Raw genomic sequence first — 22,917 nt, forward strand, 5'->3', positions numbered from 1 at the left:
CCTCCCTGTTATATTAGGGTCTTAGGCCATAAGAAGACAACTGTTGGGGTTGAAGAGATGGCTCAGCAGTTAAGAGTGCTGGCTACTCTTCCAGAGGACTCAATTCCCAGCACCCACACGGTGGCTCAGAACTACCCCAACTCCAGTCCCAGGGGATCCAATGCCCTCTCCAGACTCCACTAGCCCAGACACACACATGGTATTCAGACAGGCCTTCAGGCAAAACATGCACACATGTAAAGAATTTATTTAAAGAATGATCCACACTCATGTCTCCAGACTCTGCTCTACCACTCTACCCACTTTGGGGCTGAAGACCATCGAAGGTGCAGGCATCCCGCTGGCACTGAGGAGCTGCACTGCTTCAGCTGGCTGCAGAGTGCCCCGTATGCAAGCCTCAGCTTGTCCCCAGTTCCCCTGGTGCTGCTTCTGACTCGGGGAGCAGAAACTCCTCCCTTCTTCAGCCCCTGATCCAAATAAACCACCACATGTCAGATGGAGACACCAAGGAGCTTAGGACAGCAGAACATGACCCTGGCCCCTCACTGGTGCCCTTAACACACAAAGGCTGGGGGAAGCCAGCTGTGGTGACTACAGCTAGCTTACGGGGCTAGCACAGTATGTCTGCTGGATGGGAATGGCTGTGCCTCCTGGGCCTGCCCCTCCTTAGCACACAGGCTCTGAGTCACCCTCTGTCCCTAAAGGCCTTCCTTCTCCATCCCATGGGTCCTCATTAAACTCCTAGCAATCTGGAGCGTCTAGCAATCCTCTGGGTGCTGAGTCTCTGCAGCCTCTGACTCACTCTGTCACAGATGCAGGGACACTACACACTTGGGGGGACCCAGACACGGCTCACAGAGCGTCTGGGAAGGCTGCCTGGAGGGAGAGCGCACCTAAAGGCAAGAGGACTACAAACGCAGGCTGAGACTTCTACTTGGGTGCTGGTGAATCTTCCCACTCTACATCTAGAGAGGAGCAGGTCCTTGTGAGGCAGAGAAGAGGCCAGGCAGGGCTAAGGAACAAGGGAACAGGGGTAGCCAGCAAAGCCGGATGTGGTGACACCATGGCGGGGTAAAACTCCACAGGAGGCAACCACTCTCACGGACCCGTCTACACTCTGAGCAGCCACTCTCACAGACCCGTCTACACTCTGAGCAGCCACTCTCACAGACCGGTCTACACTCTGAGCAGCCACTCTCACGGACCCGTCTACACTCTGAGCAGCCACTCTCACAGACCCGTCTACACTCTGAGCAGCCACTCTCACAGACCGGTCTACACGGACCCGTCTACACTCTGAGCAGCCACTCTCACAGACCGGTCTACACTCTGAGCAGCCACTCTCACAGACGGGTCTACACACTGAGCAGCCACTCTCACGGACCCGTCTACACTCTGAGCCAAAGCCCTTCCAGTGGCCTTGACAGGCAGGGTGTCTGGCATGACTGCTTGTGTGTGTGTGTCTCGTACATGTGTGTGCCTTGTATAAGTGTGGCCCTGCATGTATGTATGTGAACTACCCCCATACCACACAAATGGCACTGTATGCTCACACCTGAGTGTCACGTGAATGTACATGCAGAATTCACATGGGGTGGACACGTCAGTGAGCGTGTTGCGTACCATTCTGCACCCCCAGAAAGCAGTGAGCCCCTGTGGACTATGCTGTTGCCATGGTGAGCCATCTCTCCATTCTCCATCTGGTACTGTGACACCAGTACACCCCCCTCCCATAGCCACTGCTACCCACATTCATGCTCACTGATGGCCCTGGCCTGGGGCTGCCCCTCATCTTCAAAGACCCATCTAGAACCTGGGCTCATCCCCTGCTTACTCCCTGGGCTGCAGGGGCACGTGCCAGGTAGAAGCCACCTTGGGAAGGGCGGAGCTGAACTTCTGCTGCAGCCTTGCCCTGGCCTCCCATCAAGGCCACTGGCCTTTCTGTGGGTCCCTTCTGACCTCCAGCTGGTAAGAAACACTCAGTGGGCCTGTGTGGGAGGCATGGAGGTCCTTGTGCTCACAGATAAGCATGAGGGGGACCAGGAACACTCCTTCAAAGAAAGGAGTACAGAACCCACTGTTGCCACCCAGTGTGGAGCTCAACCCTCAGAAAAGGTAGAAAATTTTTCTTTAAATAAAAGCAGGGAGTAGGGAATCAGTTCCTCACCCAAGGAGTAGGGGCAGTGAGAGTCAAATAGCACAGATTCTTCTCAGTCCTTGAGACAAAGCATTTTATACAATTACCGAGACGCTCATCAAGACCCAGAGGAGAAAAACAGTCAGAGTGAAAAGCTCTGCGACTCTGTGCAAGTGACTGTGGATATGGTCCTTGATTTCCTAAACAAGGAACAACTGGTGTTGAAAACTAGGAACACAGGTGTGCTAGTGTAAAAAGGGCCCATGAAACGGGGGGGGGGGGCCGGGGGTTGTAAAATCAGCCGACATGGTGGCGCACACCTTTAATCTCAGCACTAAAGAGGCAGAGGCAGGCAGGTCTCTGTGAGTTGGAGGTCAGCCTCGTCTACAGAGCAAGTTCCAGGACAACTAGGGTTGATACACAGAGAAACCCTGTCTTGAAAAGCAAAAACAAACAAACCAATAAAACCCCCCAAAACTGGATTTTGCTGATTTTGAAGTTTTCACCTAAAATTATTTATGGTACCTAAAAGGCTATGTGAAATGTAGTAAACTAGAACCTTCCAGCAAGTTCTTCCTCCATGGAACTATCGTACTTTGATAAAGTTCACGGCTTTGTCTCGTTTACAGTATCGGCTGCAATGCACTTTGATGCTTGTCTGGGAAAGCAATTGTTTTCTCCTTCGGGATTCTCTGTGACTATTTCTCAGAACCTGGTTAACTGGTGGGACAGTCTTCTCGAGGTCAGAATTAAAATTGCCCTGAGTTTTGAAGAACCCAAAATCTTTTGTAAATAGCCTTAGGTTTAAATCATTCATGACCACTGTTAATTAAACAATAAGCCATTGTTTGTTTTTTCAGTTTTGTGCTTGCCTAGGTCTGACATAAATGATTAAACTCTGGCTAGGGCAGAAGTTAGAGGAAGCTCACGAGAGCCTAGTCGCCATGGAAGACGTGGTTTACATGGTATCCCAAGCTCCTAGTTCGTGAGTAGTGAGTGGGTCTCCATCAGCTTGACATCTGGAACTAGGGTGATGTGTTGGGGCCCTCTCTGCTGTCAGGAATACAGCGCACCACAGGTGTGCACAGTGCGCTACCCCACAACTAGTCAGCTGCAAAGGGTGGCCCCAAGCATGGCATGGGGCCCTGGGGCTCCAGGAAGATACCATTGCGTCATATCTGGAACTTGACTTTGTCAAATAGACCTTTATGCATGTCCTTCCTAGGACTCCCATTGCAACTAAATGCTGATAATGGCCCCACTTATCTGAGCATGATTTAAAGAATTTTGCAGTTTATGGAATATTAATTGTTACCAAAACTCCTTACAATCCACGGGGTCAGGCTGTTGTGGAACAACACTGTCATATACTTAAACAGCAAATTTTAAAAATAAAAAGGGGTATATACACTCACCTGAATCCCCACACTCAAGCTACATTTAGCCATACTAACTTTAAATCTTTTCACTTGAAAGGATAATGCTTCTTCTATTGCCCCAAAGCATTTAGCCCTAAAGGAGACATCGCCTGATGTGTAGGTTAAATGGAAAGACCTAGAAACTCATCAATGGAAAGGGACTGGTGTTCTTCAACATGGGAATGAGGTTATGCTTGTGCTTTCCCAGAAAATGAACACAGTCCCAGACAGCTTCCACTCTGATGCATCCGACCAGGAGAGCACCCCAGAGACCACTGGCAGATGAAGTGTCTGGAGGTAGAAGGCAAACCCATCAAGATGAGATGTCCCAAGAGGAAGAGGAAGCCGACAACTTGGGGAGACAACAAGGACTCGATACTACTGACGGAAAAGTGGTACTGTTAGGTATACTGACGATATGTTAATTCTCAACTTGTCAAGGCAGAGTCCGAAAGCTTTTTGTCAGGGGGCAGGATAAAAGCCTCACCTCTTTATAACAGGCAATGGGAGACAGTATGATGATGTTTGGCCACACTAGGCCTTGTTGTTAGTCTTTCTTATTACCAGTCCCAGGAATACCATGATAAGTTTCAAATATGGCCTGCATGAGTAGTAAAACTACCATATTACAGCAAAAATATTAGCAGAAATTAGCCAAGAGATGAGAGAATGGAGAACCACATTTTTACAAAATAGAGAACTTCATTTGTTGCTCTGGCACAATGGTGGTTGTCAAACTAGCATGTATTGCTTTAATGCGTCAGGTTTCTGTCATACTATTGGTGGTCAAATTAATAATCTTCACACAGAGATAAACAAAATCTCTCAAGTGACCTTTGAACGGTCATCATGGTTAAGAAGGTCCCCTGTTAACTATTCTCAGAATTCTGTTATGATTGCCTGTATAAGTTGTACTAGCCATGCAGGCCTCTATTACAGCCACAATTTTCTCTTTAAGAAATAAAAGGGGGAGGGAATTGTGGGAGACACGGGGTCCTTGTACTCACAGATGGGCATTAGGAGAACCAGGGATGGTAAACACACAGGGCTCTTCCTTCAGAGGAAGGGCTGTGTAACCTGTTTTCCACCCAGATGGCTGGGAGTAAATGGGGTTAATAGTCTGGAGACCTTTGTGCTATCTGTGTGGCTGATACCACACAGGACCCTCCTCCAGACCCTTATCAAGAGCTTGTCAATCTGCAGAACCTATCTTTATGGAAGACGTCATATGTACTTTACAAAGAGTTTCAATGTACTCATGTTTTAGGTTTTGTTGTGCATATGGATTGCACCAGGAAAATTTCCGCTAAGTTGTGCTGTGCTTCAATATGCCTAAAATAAGCTGGGTGGTGGCAGCACAGCCTTTAATCCCAGCACTGAGTTGGATTTCTGAGTTCAAGACCAGTCTGGTCTACAGAGCAAGTTCCAGGACAGACAGGGCTGCACAATGAAACCCTGTCTTGAAACACTGGAAAAAACAAACAAAACTATGCCTAAAATAAAGTACTGGGGATCAGGCCCCCGGAGTTTGAACCGTGTGTCCTGCAGATTATTATTCTGCTGGCCATGGTGGTCACAGAGACCCCAGAGGCCTGTCCTTTATAAAGTGCCTGGGGACGGATGGGAAGGAGGAGGAGACAGCCAAATGGGCCGACCAGAGCTACACGGCCAGGGATAGTCTTTGCTGTTGTTGATTTTTCTTTGCTTGTTTTTCAAGACAAAGAATTTCTCTGTATAGCCCTGGCTGTCCTGGAACTGGCTCTGATCAGGCTGGCTTCGAACTCAGTGATATGCCTGCCTCTGCCTCCCAAGTACTAGGATTAAAATTGTGTTCTGGGAGTGGGGGCGGGGGCTGGGGGCTGGAGAGATGGCTCAGGGTTAAGAGCACTGGCTGCTCTTTCAGAGGTCCTGAGTTCAATTCCCATCTGTAATGAGATCTGGTGCCCTCTTCTGGCCTGCAGGCATACATGCAGGCAGAACACTATATGCATAATAGATAACTAACTAACTAACTAACTAACTAAATCTTAAAAAAAAAAAAAAAAAAAGTGAGCCGGGCAGTGGTGGCACACGCCTTTAATCCCAACACTCAGGAAGCAGAGGCAGGAGGATCTCTGCGAGTTCTCGGCCAGCCTGGTCTACAAAGCAAATTCCAGGACAGCCAGGACTGTTACACAAAGAAACCCTGTCTCAGGAAAAACAGAAGTGTGTGCCACCACCACCCAGAACCCAGTGATGGTCTTAAACTCTTAAATTGACATGTGTATTTGGATTTCTGAAGCCCCACTACAGCAAAATACCCTGCTCCATCGGGAGAGCCCAGAGACCCTTCTCCCAGACTCAGTGCCACCCCTGCAAACATGGAAGTCAGGAGACCTGGCTAAAGTCACCCATAGCCTCCCCTCCACAACCACAGGGGTTACTCCAGCTGACGACACCCCGGGTCCCACCTGTTCCCAATTGTCTTGACTCCCTCTCATCAGCAGGGACACCTGCCCACTGGGACATAAAAAGGAGGTCAGGCCCAGTGAGGCCCAGCACACACACCCAACCATGTGAACACATGTAGACATGTACATGTCCATCAACACTAGTGCACATATGCAGGCCCCCACATGTGTGCCCCTTCTGTCTCTAGTGAAAGCCTGTACCATAAACATTGTCCACAAATCACAGCTAAGAGACTAGAGCTGGGGCTGGAGAGCTGAATCCACGGATAGGAGCTCGGTCTGCTCTTCCTGGGTTCAGTTCCCAGCACCCACATGGAAGCTCACGTCTGTAACTCCAGTTCCAAAGAATCTGATGTCCTCTTCTGACCTCCGTGGGCACCAGGCACGGGTGTGGTGCACAGGCACACATTCAGGCAAAACACTCACACACGTAAAACAAAACAACAAAAACCCAACACCTCAATGTAAAGAGAGGAGGAAGCCGGGAGGAGGGTTATAGAGCAGTGGGCAGCCTGCACAGGGTTCCCATCTCTGCTCACCAGGGGCTCTGGGAGCACAGAAACCATGCTCAGTCAGGGCACACTGACAGGACTCCCCTGCCCAACCTGGGATCAAGCTCACTGTCCACACTGGCACAATCTCACCCGCTCCACACACTGAATAAAATGAAAACTGTCCATGGCTTCGTTGCTTTCACAGTGTTGGTTAAACACCAACTACATCGAGGCCCAGTGTGAATACCGCCTGGAGAAGCCCCCTCCACGGGCACCCCCACACTGGCCAACCCCCACAGACATACTGCCCTCCATGCCCCACCTTAGCCCTTGGCTGAGGATGTCTCCCTGCAGTGGTGTGCAGGTGGGAAGAGCGGTTTCACAGAGACACATTCACACAGTATCCCAAATACGTCGTCCGGATCTCTACCAGGCTCCGCTACCAAATCTCCTCACATTCCCAGGGTGCCACTCCCACACCCGAGGTGGCCTACACAAGGGTGGCCACCTCCCTTAGATCTGCCTGTACCAGCCCTCAGGACATGAGTCCTCTTCGGTTACTCCTGTCACCCACCCAGCTTCGTGGATTTCCAAGGAATTGAACCACGTTGGGATAATGACTGGCTTCATGTCTCACAATGTCCAGATTTGGTGGCTCAAGTGCACCTGCAGTTGGCAGAGCAACCCCAAACCTGCCCACCTGCTCCTCCCTGAGGCCCGCAGTGTCACCATGCCTGGCCAAAGAGACCTGGCAGACAAGGTCAGGAGATCTTCCCAGCGTCATCCAATGGAAGCGACTTTAACCTTCTGACCCAGTTGTCAGGGCCGCCAATGAGAGCTAGCACAATGGCCCTTGCAGCTGGTCTCCACCTCAGGGGAGAAAGTCTCTGAGGCAAATCAAGGGTGGCACTTGCCTTAGATCCCCTTTGGTGGCCAGGTGACACAGAACAGGTAACAAGGTGCCCATAAACAGGTTGGTGTGGCTTGCCAGCAGGGCAGGTCCACCGGGACCCTGACTGGACCATGGCTCCAGGAAATGCTCAGACTGCGATGGGTGAGGCTGGCCAGCGGCCAGTGCTGATTGGGATGTGGGCTCCTCCCGCCCTCCCTTCCTTTTGTATTGTAGGCAGACACTCTGCTCTGCTGCCCAGAAGGTTCTGGGCAGAATAGGTTACCTTTCAGATCACATGCATGTTAGCTGGGCCAGACTGACCCCTCACACACATCATGCGCTTGCTTGGCCACTGTCCTACTCTGGGAACACGGGGACCAGCTACAAGAGGCAGGACAGGACAGGGCCATATGGCAAGGCCAGGAAGCCCCCTGCAGCATAGTTGGCGCCCCCGAGAGTACCCTTGTCCGTGCAGCTCCACCCAATACGGTCCTGCCCAAACCCACAACTAACTATTGACTAGCCCAAAGTCCAAAATATCTGAGGGCCAAGAGGCCACCTAGGTCTCTTCAGGGCACATACCCAATTTAGGTCACATCAGATAACCCGCTCCTGCCACTAGGTGGCCATGCCCGGACAACACAGTAATGGCTGAGTGGGGTCCAGCAGAGCCTCTCAAGTACTTGGCAGGGATGTGGAGAACCTCAGGCTGGGTGCAACCCCAGCATCTCGTGTATGGCAGACCAGAGAGTGGCCTGTTGGAGGGCAAAGGTCAAGGACAGGAGCTTGGTGTGTAGCAGTTCCCCAGCGTCCTGACACTCGGCAGTTGGGAGGTGGCTCTGCCATGCGTGATTCAGGCCACCTGTGTGGTCACCTGCTCTATGCAGCCCTGTCACCAAACACCCTGGACCTGGATTCTCAGACATTGCCATCAGAACAGTAAGGGAAGCCAAGACCCTACAGAGTGGTTGGTGGCACCCAGAGTTCAGTTCCTTCTCTGACAGGTTCCCTCTGGGGGGCCCCCAGGAACGGGCGGGCAGTGCTCCCCGGCCAGCATGTAACCAGGGGGTGCTGACTGGTGCTAGGTGCTCACCAAGCCCAGGGACTTCACCACACGGCCCCAGGAAGGAGTGTTTAGGATGCACTTTAACTAGAGAAGGTGCTGCCCCCTCCAAGAAGCCTCCCGAGGTCCCAGGGTTCTTGGTCACTTTGGTCATCTCCCTCCATCAGTTCCAGGAACAACCCCCCCACACACCTCCCTGAAGAAATGTGTGCAAAAGGCTGTTTGGCCACTGGTCTCCACACCTTCTCATAGGTAATGGACAGGTTCCTGGTCAGAAGGGAGACGAGTACCTGCCCTCTACAGGGTGGGATGAACCAACTCCAGCAACTGCCATTCTATCCAGGGTCCACCAGCCAGGAAGTCCTACCAGGCTAGAAGGGGCAGGTGGAACAGAGTTTGGTGCCCGGGCCAATATAGATCAGGTCCACTACCTCCCATCACAAGGCCCTGAGCTCAGCCTCCCTGTCCTGGGAGTGAGGGTTCCGTGTTACCAGGGCTGCCCACCGTACTGCTCTGAGTAAGCAGTACAATCATGTCACCCTTCAGTGTCACCTAGGCCTGGTCTATACCCCAGTTTCCCATACTGAAAGTCATGCTGCCTTACCTGAGCTCAAGGCTTATGTCGGTTCCCCTGGGTCCTGAACAAAATCTACTGAGGGGATAGCCTCCTCCCAACCCCCTTTCAGTGCAGCCCCAATGGTAGGGGGAGCGGCTTGGCTTGGGGCCTGAACCCTGAGCCCCAAGAACAAGGGGCTGTGTGCATCTAATGACTTGCTCTAGAACCCTGTGGCCCATGTCCCCTCGGCACCACAGGAAGGGTTAGCCAGATATACACAGGGCACCTGCCTAGAGTTGGGGACCTGGATACCCCCACCATCTGTTCAGCCTGTCTGAACTTAGCCTGTTTACACTGAGCTCCCGGTGTAAGCAGCCCCACGGATGTCCACAGCATGCAGATGACAGGCGTGAACAGCTGGAGGACTTGGCTGCCCACCCGAAGATACAGGCATACACTCTGCAACCTTTGTCCAGGGGTGCCTCAGACACATTACCTGGCCTGCTGCAGCATCTCTGCCTGATTTGTCCCCAGGACCAAGTCCACCATGGCTATTCTTTGTGTCAGAGAATTCTCTGTGGAGAATACAAGTCTATTCCTTGCAGGCCTGCAGCAGGCCATTTTACACACTAGACTTCATCAGTCAGGGAGGGACCCAAGATGAGGAAGCCTCTGGGGAAAGGAAAGGGTTTCTTTTTTGGCGGGGGGGGGTGGGGGGGGAGGTATGTGTGTGTTGAGACAGCCTTTCTCTGTAGCTTTGGAGGCTGTCCTGGAACTAGCTCTTGTAGACCAGGCTGGTCTCAAACTCAGAGATCCACCTGCCTCTGCCTCTCGAGTGCTGGGTTTAAAGGTGTGCACTACCACCACCCGGCTAGGAAAAGCTTTCAATATTGGTGTCTTGCCTTTCTGGCCCTTGACCTTCAGGGTCTTTGGGAGCAGCTGGTCATCAGGCATGCCTGTGAGCTCCAGGTACAGTGTGAGCCCTCAAGCCTGGACACAGCTGAGCCACCCTTTCCTATGCAGAGTGTGCCTGCAGTAAGCACCAGCCAGGCCTGCCTGGAGGCCACAGCATGCCTCCTCTAGCCACATGCTACCCTCATGCCAGAGCAGGTGCCAGGGAGCTACCACAGAAAAAAAAGAGCATCTTGGAGCTCTGGGGTCCCTTCGAAGAAGCTGGTGACACCTGTGTTACGTACCCAGTGACAAGGGGCTATCCCTCCAGGGACACAAGATCCCCACCCTAATCCCCATGAGGTGAATTACAGGGAGTTGCCCTCTCTGTAATGGAGCAAGACCAGCCTCCAGTAACAGAGGTCTGTCTTCTTCAGTGACACAAAAGTCCCCTATAGTGACAGGGTTCTCATCTGTAGTAATGCGAGGCTTCACTCCAGTAATACAAGTGACACCAGACTCACCTCCAGGGACACCAGACGACTCCCCTCCAGTGACTTGAGAGTCCCCTCCAAGGGCATGGGACCATCCTCAAGTGACATTAGGACCCTCATCAATGCTGCAAGACTTGCCCTCCTTTTTGCCTTTTGTGGTCTCAGTAACTAGGATCCCCTGACATAGACTTGGCCTCGACCTCACCCTAAAGTTTTCCTCTAAGTGCCCCCAAAATTTATGTGGATAAGCAAAGTAGCAGACAAGAGCTGGAGCTCAAGCAGTTGGGGTTCTTGTGCTTACCACATGGCAAGAGGGTGTGCACACGGTCACCTCAGGGCTGTGGTGACCCCATGAAACACTGCCACAATCTGTGGGCTGTAGAGGACAGGGGGATGAGGTCAGAATACCACACACTCAGTCTGCCCCTAGCAGGACTGCAGGGGCAGTCAGTCAGTCACCAGGGTCTTCGCCCTTTAAAAGGAAGGAAGGGGTAAGATAGGGCGCTTGCTTTGTCACATGACACAGGCACAATTCAAGAGGATCAAATGGGGAACAGACACAGTCAGGGTCAAGCAGAGAAACCAGCAGCTGGTGGAGCAATGCTGTGGGAGATCCTGCATTTGAACTGTGTAGCGTGTCTAAGTGGATCACAGAAAAGATGGAGCGTTGGAGGCAGCGTGCAGGTGTTTGGCAGCTCTGGGGGTGAACCCAGGGCCTCAGGCATGCTCACTGAGTGCTACACCACTGAGCCACACCTCAGCTCAGCTTCCTCATGGAATGTTAAATGCTAAGCTAAACTAAAAATCACAGAAGCGAAAATTGGATCTACACACACACACACACACACACACACACACACAAAGCATGCTTGATTTCCCTTTTTTAAAAAAGACACCTGTAACCCCTACTCTGGAAAGGCAGAGACAGGAGGCTCCCTGGGGTGTGCTGGCCAGCCAGCCTAATCAAATTGGTAAGTGTAAGGTTCAGTAAGAGCATGTTTCAAAGCTAATTGAGCAGTTGAGGAAGACGTCTCATGTTAATTTCTGGCCTCCACACGCACCTGTGCGTGCGCGCGCGCGCGCGCGCGCGCACATACATACACACACACACACACACACACACACACACACACACACACACACACACACCAAAATAACTGAAAACATTTAACTGAAGTAGCTACAACTGAAGTTGTAAGGAGCATGGCGTGGTACACGGGAAACTGAGGCAGGGAGACAGAGGCTTCAAGGCCAGCCTGGCTGCATAGCAAGACCCTGTCTCAGAAAGCCAGGGGATGGTAGTGCATGTCAGTGGCAGCGAGCTTAGAAGGTCCTGGGTTCCATCCCCAGCACAAGCCGGGAGGAGGGGGGTGGCAGAGTGGGGACGAGAGGACTCTACACTGTGAACATGCAACTTTGTCTGGATCCAATGCACCCCAACAAAGTGAAGAGCAGGGCGGGGCTCATGCTGCACAGCCATCAACAGCAAGAGCAAGGGAGGAGCACCCTCGTGTCGACACTGGCGGGGTCCAGGCTTCACTCCTCGTGTTTTGTGCTGGCCACTGCAGGCTGCATTTAGAACCTGCGGGTGTGTCACTTACTTCAATCACTGAGACATAACTCTGACAGCCTTTTTTTTTTTAATTTGGTTTTTGTTTAATTGCTTTCTTCTTGTTTGTTTGTCTTTCCGTACAGGGTTTCACTATGTAGCTTTGGAGACCAGGCTGGCCTTGAACTCACAGAGATCCGCCTGCCTCTGCCTCCCGAGTGCTGGGATTGAAGGCGTGTGCCACCAATGCCCAGCTTCACACACTAGTTTATGCACACAAATCATGCATGCCCAAGCGATTGCTCAGGCACAGGATTCCTCTGGGATGACAAGGGTGTTCTAGAAGGAGTGGCAAGCTCCCTGACACTAACCTGCTCACTTGGGCAGTGAGTCACTTCTACCCCCCATTGTGGGTACTTTTTGCAGAGAGCAGTTTAACACTAGGTAGCCACCTAGGCTAGGGGCTCTTATGGCCAACTCTGCCCCACCCCAATGTCCCATGGAGCCCATGCTCCTTCCCAGACCTCCTTCCTGTCCTGTTCCAGGAAGCCTTTGACCCCAAGCCTTGTTCTTCACTATCTGCCCACAGAAGCCACCCCAAACCCTCCTAGAACAAAGGTCACACAGAGATGCTGTTCCTGGAGGTACAGAAGTCACCCCTGACCCAGGGTCTTAGGATCTGTGGCAGTGCTACTGTGAGGTCCCAAGGACGGAGCACCCCTGACACTGTCAGTGCAGCGAGGCTCCAGCCTACTTCCAACTAGGGGTGGGACACAGAGGCTCCAGGCATCTGAGGACCCCTGACGCCAGCCCCTCTCTCACTTGTGATGCAAAGGGAATCTCAAACAGGAAGAAAGCGGTAGTCAAAGCAGGCACAAGACTGAGCCTAGAGGCCCAGGCAGCAGACATCCTAGGTGTCCAGGACTAGGACCAGGGCCCAGTGTCTGTCCCAGAAGCCCCTTCTGGTTCCTGCTGGAGTGTAGTGCAACGGACTTTCAGTTCTGTCTACAGTGTAATGGAAGTCAGGAGTCCTAGGCAGAGGAGAGAAGAAGAATTGAGTCTTTTCCCCATGTGGGACATAGTTCCTGCTCAGGTGGGGACACAGAAGCCAGTTCAGCAGCCTGAGCCTAGGCCCCTGACACCACTGTGTCCTCTCACAGAGGTAGCTATCTGGTTCCTGGTTCTCAGTCCTCATAGCCACCCAGGATTCGGGTCCTCTCCACAGGACGCCCAGGCCAGAGCCAGAGGTGCATTAGTGTTTCACAGTTTCATGGGCCCTCGCTAGGCTCTCCTTCTGCCCTGACCACTAACAGGGGGGAAACTAAGGCAGGTGGAGCAGTCCCCCAGCAGGAAAGATAGCATTTGAGGGAACTGTAAGAGAAGACTGTGTATCTTCAAATGCCAAAGAGTTAACAGTGTCCATGCAACACCTCCCCTGCCTTCTCAGGCCCAGCATACAAGGCAGGTAGAGGCTGCCACATGGAACTCTGGGCAGTGTGCAAGGATGCTGGGTAGAGAGCTTGAGTTACAGTACCACCTCTCCCACTTAGCAAAACACTGTGCCCAATGGCTACAAAGTAGCTGCAGTCACTCTGCCAAACGAGGTACCAATAAGCACAAAGTATCCTTAGGCCACAGCCCACCTGCCTTGAAGGACCACCCCTCTGCAGACAGACCTGCTGCCCGCCGGGCATTCCAAGCATGCCTCCCACAGCCCTGTCTGGTAAGGAGGGGCTGCAGGAGGCAGGTACAGCTTGGCAGGGTTATGGCAACAGCTGGTTGGCAGCTGGACACAAGGAAAAGACTACATGAATGCCTGGCCTGGCTCATTATTTCCAGGCAATGGATGGCCTCCAGGAGGGCAGGTCATTTGTGAGATCCCTGCTGGCACCCTCTCTGTCATCCATGAGAACATGGAAATATTATGATCATCTGTGCCTAGAAGCCTAAGAGAACAGCTTGGGGCAGGGAGGGTGAACGGTTCTGGGGGCACCCACACTCGTCCGTCCGATTACACAGATACATCTGCGCACCCAACAGCTACACACACGCTTGCTCACCCATCCCTGGGTCATCATGCCCTTGTGCTCAAATACATGTTCACTCGTTCACATTTCCTCATGCATACACAGCTACACAGTACCTGTGCCCACATGTACGCACACTCTCACAGACACGCAGGTGTGCACACATACTTATATGAGCACAAACCCCCAACAGACCTCCTCACAGGGATCCCCCATGAGTGCCCACACAGGTGTCCTCACCCTAAGGTCCCCTGAAGCACACACTGGGGATGAGCATTGCCCCCCTCGACTTCTAGGCTGAATCCACTTGTTGCAAGGACACCCCACACACACACACACAGCCTCCTAGCGTTCTGCAAGATCCCAATGCCTGGCTTCCTGAACCCTCCAGAAGTCACCTTGGAATCAAGTTTACCAAGAGAACTGAGAGCAGAAGGAAGTCCCACAGCATGACGCTCAGAAGTGACATCACCTCCACTGACACTTATCAAAGCTATAGGCAAGTCTGGCCTCCAAACCCCTCAGCCCTTTCTCTAGCTTCTGAGGGCTCTCCCCAGGCAGGTCCAAGAGTGGAGTGGTTATCCAGTATATACCTGTGCCCCACATCCGAGAAACCCCTGACAGACAGACAGCACAGGTGTCTTGGTGAGAGTGAGAAGGTCATAGTCACACAAGAGCCCCATGGCTCCATTCCCAAGATACTCCCTGTCGCACACGCATTATCTGTTCCTTCTACCAGGACATGCTTCAGCCTCTGACACACACCCTTTGACCTGATTTTCTGGTCATCTTGGAGCCCCCCAGTTCTCACACATAAGATGCCCAACCGAAGCTGTGGTTGGCCAAGCAAGAAACCTAGATAAACTGACAGGCCCACAGAAAACACTGGCTTTGGCTATGTTTAGGCAGGACATGTAAGGGAAAGTAAAACAGATGGACATGGCAGTTCCAGCTCCTGAGCAGCTGACACAATGCCACCCTCGGTAACAGGAGGCTCTGGGTAGAGAACGAGGCAGATCCATGCCAATGTGCTGGGCAGGAGAAGGCCTGTGTGGGCAGGACAGGCCTAAGGGCAGTTGTGGGCCATTCACTCCCATCAGCCACCCTCGTGAGCCAGAAAACGTCTCTCAGCCAGGATTCGTGAATGCCAAAAGGGTTCCAGACACCGTCAGGATAAACAGTGGCTGTTCCCAGTGGTTAACTGAGTGGCCAACGTGGCTCACTAGAGCAAAGAGAGTGAGTGTGCCACTGCCTGGAGCAAACACAGTCACTGTGGCCTCCAGGCTGGGCAGAGGTGCCCACCCTGCCTTACAATGCCCTGTGGTCACCAGACAGAACACGATGGCAAGGAAGTAGACAGCTGTCACCACACACACAGCTGAGGGAAAACCAAACCTACAGATGTGTCCCCAAAGCAGCCAAGAAAGGGGTCTGTGGAATCCACACAGGGCCTCAGGGTAGCCAGGAAGCCTCAAAGAGGCTCTTAGTGCCTTAGTTACCAAGGACAGGTATGCCAGGCCACAGCGCTCTTGGGATGACACCTTCTGTAGCATTAGGGGAAGACACACAACAGTGTTAGGGCCAGCCCCTGTGGTTTGTGCTCATCAAAATCAGACCAAGGAGTCCAGGAGACATGGGACACTGGACTATGCTGTCATGAGGTAGATTGGGATGACAGGGTGGTAAGCGAAAAATGGAGAATTGTGCTCATTAGGGTGTTGGGTGATTATTGAGGAGACAAAATGTTCCAAAATGAACTATAGTAAAGACCGCACAACTCTAAAAATACTGAAAGCTATGAATTCTATGCTCTCCCAGATGAGTGTATGCTATGCAAATTAAGTCACAGTGAAGGAGGAACTAGCAGGTGTGGGTGGAGCCTGCTAGTGAGAGGGAGGGAGAGAGGAGAAACGAAGGAAGTTGGGGGTGCCTTTCCAAAGAATACTCACAGGAGTGCCTGAGAGACAGCCCAAAGCTGACAGGACCCAGCGCTTACCTCCAGCGCAGATGCCCGTTGTTCTGTTCTTAAGGTGTGGGAAACACACCATGGCCTGCAGAGGTCTGCAGTCTGTGGCTCTGTGGGATAGGCCCAAGGAGGCTGCCAGGGCCTGGAGTATGGTCACATGGGTGTGTCCAACTGGAGCAAAGCCACAAGACCTCATGAACACCTAAGCATGTATGCATCGCTTAGCAGTAGACAGGGGACTAAAGGAAATCACACCCATGCTGCCCCACAAACAGCTCCGTGTGTCTCCAGTTAACAAATCAGAGAAACGGACAGCTGATGAGAACCCCTTCTTACCTAGGTCAGCCCACCCAGGTACCTTGCAGCCAAGGCACAGACTGCAGGATTGGCTGGGTGCGGTGGAAAGGGAAAGCAACTGGTCCCCTGTTGAAAGTCACTGGCAATTTTAGAACCAGCCGTGCAGCTCAGTGATGAGTTCCCGATTGGTACACCATTTCGCGGTTCCCTCCTAAGCCCACAGAGTGGAGTACCTTAAGAGATAAGGCACGTAGGAAGCCAGAAGCCCTAGTGTGACCTGGACCCTATTTCAGCCTTGCAGAGATTAAAGACAGCAGAGGATGCACAGATGTCCGACAGACTTCAAAGCTCCATCTCAGAGCCCAGCATGGGATCCTGGCTCCCCACCCCATCAGGCTCACACACAGGCAGGTGAACCCTACAGGAAGTCCAAGGCCAGCTAGCCAGGGTTACCTGATGCCATGTGCCCAAGTCAGTAAACCAGTGACAGGAGGGGACCTTCCCAGGTACGTTGGTGGGTTAAGTAGTGCTGAACTCTGTCCCTTACTAAGAAGGTGGTGACTCATGCAGGCCTTGGGGAGAAAGGGAAGGCACAGCCATCCCCGCTGTGAAAAGTGCCTACTTCATCCCACCTACCTATGACAGGTAGCCCTGGCTGCCCAGCCCACCTAATGCAGAGACCTTACCCACTCTGAAGACTGCTCATGACTTCGGGTAGGGTTCTTGCTGGATCAGAGTTCTGATGAATAGTGTGTCCTCCCCCACCCTGGGCTGACAGGGACAGAGTGCCAGTGCCCTCCCAGAATCCCCACATACCAGCAGGGCTCCGGGTGCTGCTCCTATGAGCCTCCAGTGTTGCTCCACCCACAGTGGCCTTCTGGAGGGCTCTAAACCCCACCCCACTCTCATGTCCCAGCCCCCTGACCCTAGCTCTGGCCCTGGCCCTCACGGAAGTAGGCAGGGGATGCCACGTGACTCTGCCTCCTGTGACAGTCCTCAGGCCACCATCCACCCAGACAGTCAGCTTGGGAACTGGCTCTGGCCTCGGCCACTGCCCTCATTTCCTCTGCTGGCTTCCTGAGCTGGGGGTAGGGAAGGCCACAGCCGCTGGTCTCTGCCACTAGTTCCTCTGTGACAGGCAGGCAGGGCCCAGCCTACAGGGACCTGTAATCAGAGCCCCCAACAGACACTATGACCCAGATTATCATGCAACAAGAATAAGGAGTGACATGGGGGTCTCTCCACCATAGACATGGCATTCAGCCTATTCTTTCTGTCCTACCTGGGAAGAAAACAGCAAGACCATTGCTCTTTGGACAGTAAGAGAGGGTCCCCTGATGATGGCTGCATCAGGCTTCCCTTCACTGGACTCTAGTCCCTGTCCCAAGAGCCATGAGAAAAAAGCAGGTGGTCACAGTCCCAGGAGAAGGGCCTGGCAGAAGACTGGGAACAGCCTACCTCAGGAAGTACTCCGTGAGTTCAGGATGAGTGCCAGAAACAGCAAGGACATTACTCATCAGGACCTGCCGTGTATACACAGACACACGGCCAGCTGCAGATTCGCCAGCTCCTGCCTCGATCCCTAGGCCTGAGGGGATACTACACCTAAGTTATATGGCTGTCTGGACAAAGGTCCCCAAACTGGTGGCTTCTGTGAGAATGGTTCTTTCCTGGCCCAGTGACAAGTCTAAGAGTGGCAGGTGGTTCATCGAGGCCTGGGGAGAGGGCCTTTCTGGCTCTTCCAGTGTGGGGTCTAGGCAGTCCTCTGCTTGTAGTTCCTTTCCTGTCTCCAGTTCCTCTTCCCCCAGACTCCACCCCTGTCTCCTCCCATGTTTGTGTCCAGGATATGCCACAGAATTTAGGGATCAACCAGCCCTGAAGTTCTGGGTGGACACAGACCTGGTGACACCTCTCAAGTGAGCACAAAGCTTGCAGACCCCTTAAGATGGAACAGTGGAGTCCAGGCCAAGATGCCTGTGTCCTGGAAGAGCTGGTCTCCCAGGAAAAGAGTGCTCACACTCACACGAATCCCCTGCACTATGTGTGCACACAAGGTACATGTGTGCAGGTTCACTTGGATGTACACACGCCTGTGTCCTGCCAGCCTAACTATACCGTCCTCAGTCGCCGTGTGGGAGGTATGTGTTGCAGGTGTTTTTATGTCTGTGCCCGTGTGTGCCATACCTGTACAGAAGCCATGGCATACCTGCAGATGTGAGGAGAGCAGCAGAAGCCTCACATGTCCCTTGCCCCGCCCCAGGGTTCTGTGACTGCTTCCAGAATAGCAGCCTGCATATGACCCACTGCCAGCCAGGCCACACGGGGCCCTTGCTGAGGCACCCCTCAGCCTGGTCACCCGTAACCTACAGGCTTTAATGATTCATGACGATGAGGTCATACTGAGGTAAGGTCGGCCTTAAATCCAGGCCCTAAGCTTCCTGTCACCGTCCCACAGGCAGGGTGACAAGCCTAACCCTAGGTCCAGCTGCTATGAGGGCCTGGCCAGTTGGTGGCTTCAACCAGGTCCAGTGATGATCAGGGTTCTCACTCAGTGAGCCACAACCTTCCATATTCCAAGTGCATCTGTGAACCAGTGACTAGTACCCCTGGGGGACTCCCTGGCTCATTTCCAGGGCTGCCCGAGCCCCAGACACACCTATCCAGGTGCCACTCAGACCAAGCTCTTCTGCCACAGTCACCGTAATGCCAGGAATAGCAGCCCTGTACCACACATAGACACCAAAGAAGCAACATCCCAGAAAGTCACAGCCAGGCTCTTCCTTAGGAGCCAAACTTGGGGTGAGGACTTGAGCAGGAACCAGTAGTGAGCAGTAGGGCACAGTGCAGGGTAAGAGGGTAATGTTGGACCACAGAATGGGACCGCCATGCTTTCCCTGAGTTTCTGTAAGCTGCCAATATAGCTGCCAGCTCCATACCCCACCTGCCTCAGGCAGGACCCGGCAGAGGCCACCTTAACCAGTCTTGCCTGGAGTTCATCCTTGCTGAGTGTTCAACCCCACCACATAACCACCTTACAGAGCAGCAAACTAAGAACCAGAGAGGGTCAGACGTCGGGAAGTGAGCAAATTGTGTGTGGGGCAGGGTAGGGCTCCCCCAGCCCCGGGATGCAGGGGGGGCCCAAGATATCCTGGGAGTGCAGGCTCCTCCAAACCCTAGTGAAACACCTCAGTGAATTCCCCTACACCACTGCTAATAACACCAGGGACAGTACCAGGCCCCAACAAACAAAATGCTCTGATGAGGCCTGGCCCATTTTAGCTCCCTTAGCTGCACCTGGCACACTGGGGAGGAGCGTGAGAAACAAGGTCAGCCCCCTGCCTCAACTCAGGACAATTACCATTCCCTCAAGGTCATCAGCTCCTACTCCTTCTATCCGTTCCTGTCTTCCATGAAAACCCCTGTCACCTTTATTTCTTGACTGTCGTGCTCGGCCTACCTGCAGAGTGATCTTAGAGAGGTTTAAGGAACGGCCCAAGACCACACAGCAAAGAGGCCACTGGGCCAAGTCTGCCGAGAAATCCTTCATGATCACCTACACCCTGGATGCCAGGGAACAGGGCACAGGGTCAGGGTTCACAGCAGGCCCCACTGGGTCCTGTCTGGTCATGACACCCACGAATATGTTCAGCCCCGTGCCCTGTCCTGCCCGTGTGGCTGTGGTGCCAGGGGCCAGCATGCTAACAGCTTCCACCTCAAGCCCTATAATGCTTGAAGAGCTGGCCATAGGTGCAAGGGTTTGTCCCGGGGATTGCCAGGGGAGCACTGGGCAACCCATAAACACACTCTTCGACCACTGCAAACGTGAGCCTCCCTTTGCGTTTCGGTGGCTCTAACACGGACATCTTCAGAGAGATCATCTGTCCCTACTGTGAAATAGAGAAAAGACATTCAGCCTGCACGGGGGCAGGGGCCTTCGGGCACTGACTTGTGCCCATACCTCCTCACCCCTCCAACCCAGACCTGGCCATAGGCATCACCACCTCATTTCACACATGGAGAAACAGAAGCCCAGAGACGCAGAGACAGACACGGCGACTCTGATAGGGGGAGAGTGGGCCTCGAACATAGATTTAGTGGGAGGACAGTGGATCCCATGGACCCTCTCCAGCACACAGGACTAGGGCTTGTTACCCCAGTAAGTTCCCCCCACCATGCAAACCCTCGGGGCAGTAAGGGCACAATGTCCACAGGCACACAGCTCTCAAGAGACCTCCCCTTGCCTCCACTTTCCCCCTTAGATCATTACACCCACACACTGTAATTACACTCATCAACTGCGAGAAAGCCAGCACAAGAGCAGCGGAGCCCTGCGGAGGTGGGGGCACGGTGCCTCTGTCCTGGAGGAGGAAGGGGTGATAAAGCCACCAGGGCAGGTCTGGGCCTAGCAGAGACTGCTGAAGAGGCAGTGGGAGGGCGCAAAGACTCTTGCCTACTGTGATCAACCTAGGCCCCACCCACCCCTACCCCAATAGCTCCAAGGCCACCTGTCTGTAGTCTAGAGAAGACTTCCACAGGAAGGACCAAGTGCTGGGTAAGGCTCGCCACGGGGACATCCTGGAACCCTGATGCTGGTCTCTGGATATCTGTCCCTAAAGGTGGTCTGAGCCTGAGGCTGCTTCACTCCTGCCCTGGGTTTATTAGGTCACTGACACAGCTACAAGGTTCTGGGCCTTTGGTTGGATGGTGAAATGTTGACCTCCAAGCCCCTTGGGTCGCCCAGGAAGTCATTTCTGAGCAAGGGACACTTATAGCCCTAAGCCAGTAGACAGCTCTTATCAGCCCCTCTCCCTAGGAGCAAATGCCTTCAGATACAGCCCTGCCCAGGGGACTCGTGCATCACTGCACACACTGGCCCCACTCCAGGAGGGAGACCCAGGAGAGCCATCACGTGTGAACCAGGCTTTGTTTGGGCTGTGCAGCCCAAGCCAAAGCCCCGGGGACATGTGGGTGGGACTCTAGGCTCCTGGACAGAGGTTCATTTCCCTCCCACTCAGGCAGGACAAGCAATCAGGGTTAGAAACAGCTGCCCCAGCCGCCTCTGCCCACCACAGCTGTCCACCCTGGTCAGGCAGCGGTGGTAAACACATTGCCCCTGTGTCCACTAGCCAGGTGGAGCAATAGGCCCACCGCCAGGTCCTGTGCAGCCAGCTGGTTAGCACCACCTCTCTAGAGGATGATCTCAGGTGGCCTCATGTTAGGGGTCTTCATCGGCCCCCACACCCTTCACAAGCTGCCAGGGTGGGGGTGGGGGTGGGGGACGGGCCGGACAGGGATTTGCGGAAAACAGGGCCAGGTTTGGAAGGGGCCTTCCACACCAAAACATGGACCAGCAAGCTCCCACAGCGGGCCGGGCTCCTGCCCTGCCTTGCAGAACACCCCTCACCTCCCCAGGGCCCTGAGTCCTGGCAACCTCTCTCCGGGACACCTGGGGCCAACACAGGCCCTCTTGTCCCAGTTACCTGTGCCAGGGAGGCATCCAAAGAGACAGGGGCTGATGCTGCCAGCCAGAGCTGAAGGGGCCGGCTGTGCAGGGTCTGCCTGCCCACCTCCGGAGACCTGAAGTGGGTCCTCGCCGGTCCCTGTTCTTCTGCGGGGACTCAGGGCAGAGAAGGGGTTAATTTCCAGGCAAAATGGGAAACCGTGGCTCCAGCAGCATCATGTCGGCAGTGGGAAGACAGGTGGGGGGGCAGCCGCAGCCTCAAGGCCGCCTCCGAGGGCGCCGCGCGCGCGGACTCACCCGGGTCGAAGTGTGAGCTGAAGGCGAAGCTGGGGTTGTAGAAGGACGACGACATGGCCGGGGCCAGCAGCGCGATGGGCATCCCGGGGCCGGCGGCGTCGCGCTCGGGCTCAGAACGCCCGCGGCCTGGGCCGGCGTCCGGGCATCACCGGCATCATCGTCCCGCTGGCGGCCTCCGCAGGTGCGGAGCGGAGCGGAGCGCAGCGCAGCGCAGCGCACGGCCCGGCTCCCAGCGCCCCCAGCCACCGCCGCAGCGCGGGCACCAGTGGGGGCGGCGACAGACGAGGCGCCTCCGCCCGCCGCCGCGGCGCGCGCGGGGCTCCGGCTGGTGCAGTCCGAGCACACGCGGGAGCGCGCGCGCTGGGGGGGGCGCGGGGGAGGGCCCACCGAGCCCGGGCAGGGCAGGGCAGGGCAGGGCAGGGCAGGGCAGGGGCTCGCAGGTCGTGGACAATGCAGGGGAGAAGAGGGGGCGCGGAGGCAGGCGGGGGACCCCGAGTGGGGAGCAGAGGCAGGGGAGGACTCCAAGCGGTAGGGAGGGGCACGGGAGCCGGGGCAGGGGGGTAGGATGAGGGGGCTCCGGAGAGGGATGAAGGCTGGGGGCGCACGGGGACTGGGGGCGGATGAGGGGCAGAGGCAGAAGGAGGGGCAGACAGGTTGTGGGACCCTGAAGGGTGCGGGGTGGGGACAGGGACAGAGGCGGGTGCTAGGGAGCCGTGGAGCAGAGCGGAGACACAGCGGAGAGGGGACACGCAGGTCCCCGCATGCTGAGGGTGCGTGGGCGGGGGGAAGGGGTGCGGACGCCTCGGGCTACCGGGATGGAGACCGCAGGGCACAGAGAGGACAGGCACGCCGCGGCTGGGAGACGCGCAGTGGGGGGGGGGGGGCGCACCGAGCGAGCGGGGCTGTGGGACCCGAAGGGGTCGGC

At 54.4% G+C, this 22,917-nt stretch overlaps 1 protein-coding gene across 5 annotated transcripts in view; it reads right to left on the reverse strand.

The window, feature by feature from the left end:
* The window catches only part of Aatk (apoptosis associated tyrosine kinase), a 36,468-nt gene extending 14,577 nt beyond the window's left edge, over window positions 1-21,891 (reverse strand). Inside the window, exon 1 of one of the 5 annotated variants that reach the window (XM_027425456.2) lies at window positions 21,715-21,891. The gene's annotated coding sequence lies outside the window, so the exon portion shown is untranslated. The other 4 variants (XM_027425454.2, XM_035448216.1, XM_027425455.2 and 1 more) reach the window with 4 other exon arrangements.
* Window positions 21,892-22,917: the final 1,026 nt, after the last annotated feature.

Source organism: Cricetulus griseus, chromosome 7, assembly GCF_003668045.3.
Source record: "Cricetulus griseus strain 17A/GY chromosome 7, alternate assembly CriGri-PICRH-1.0, whole genome shotgun sequence".
NCBI lineage: Eukaryota > Metazoa > Chordata > Mammalia > Rodentia > Cricetidae > Cricetulus > Cricetulus griseus.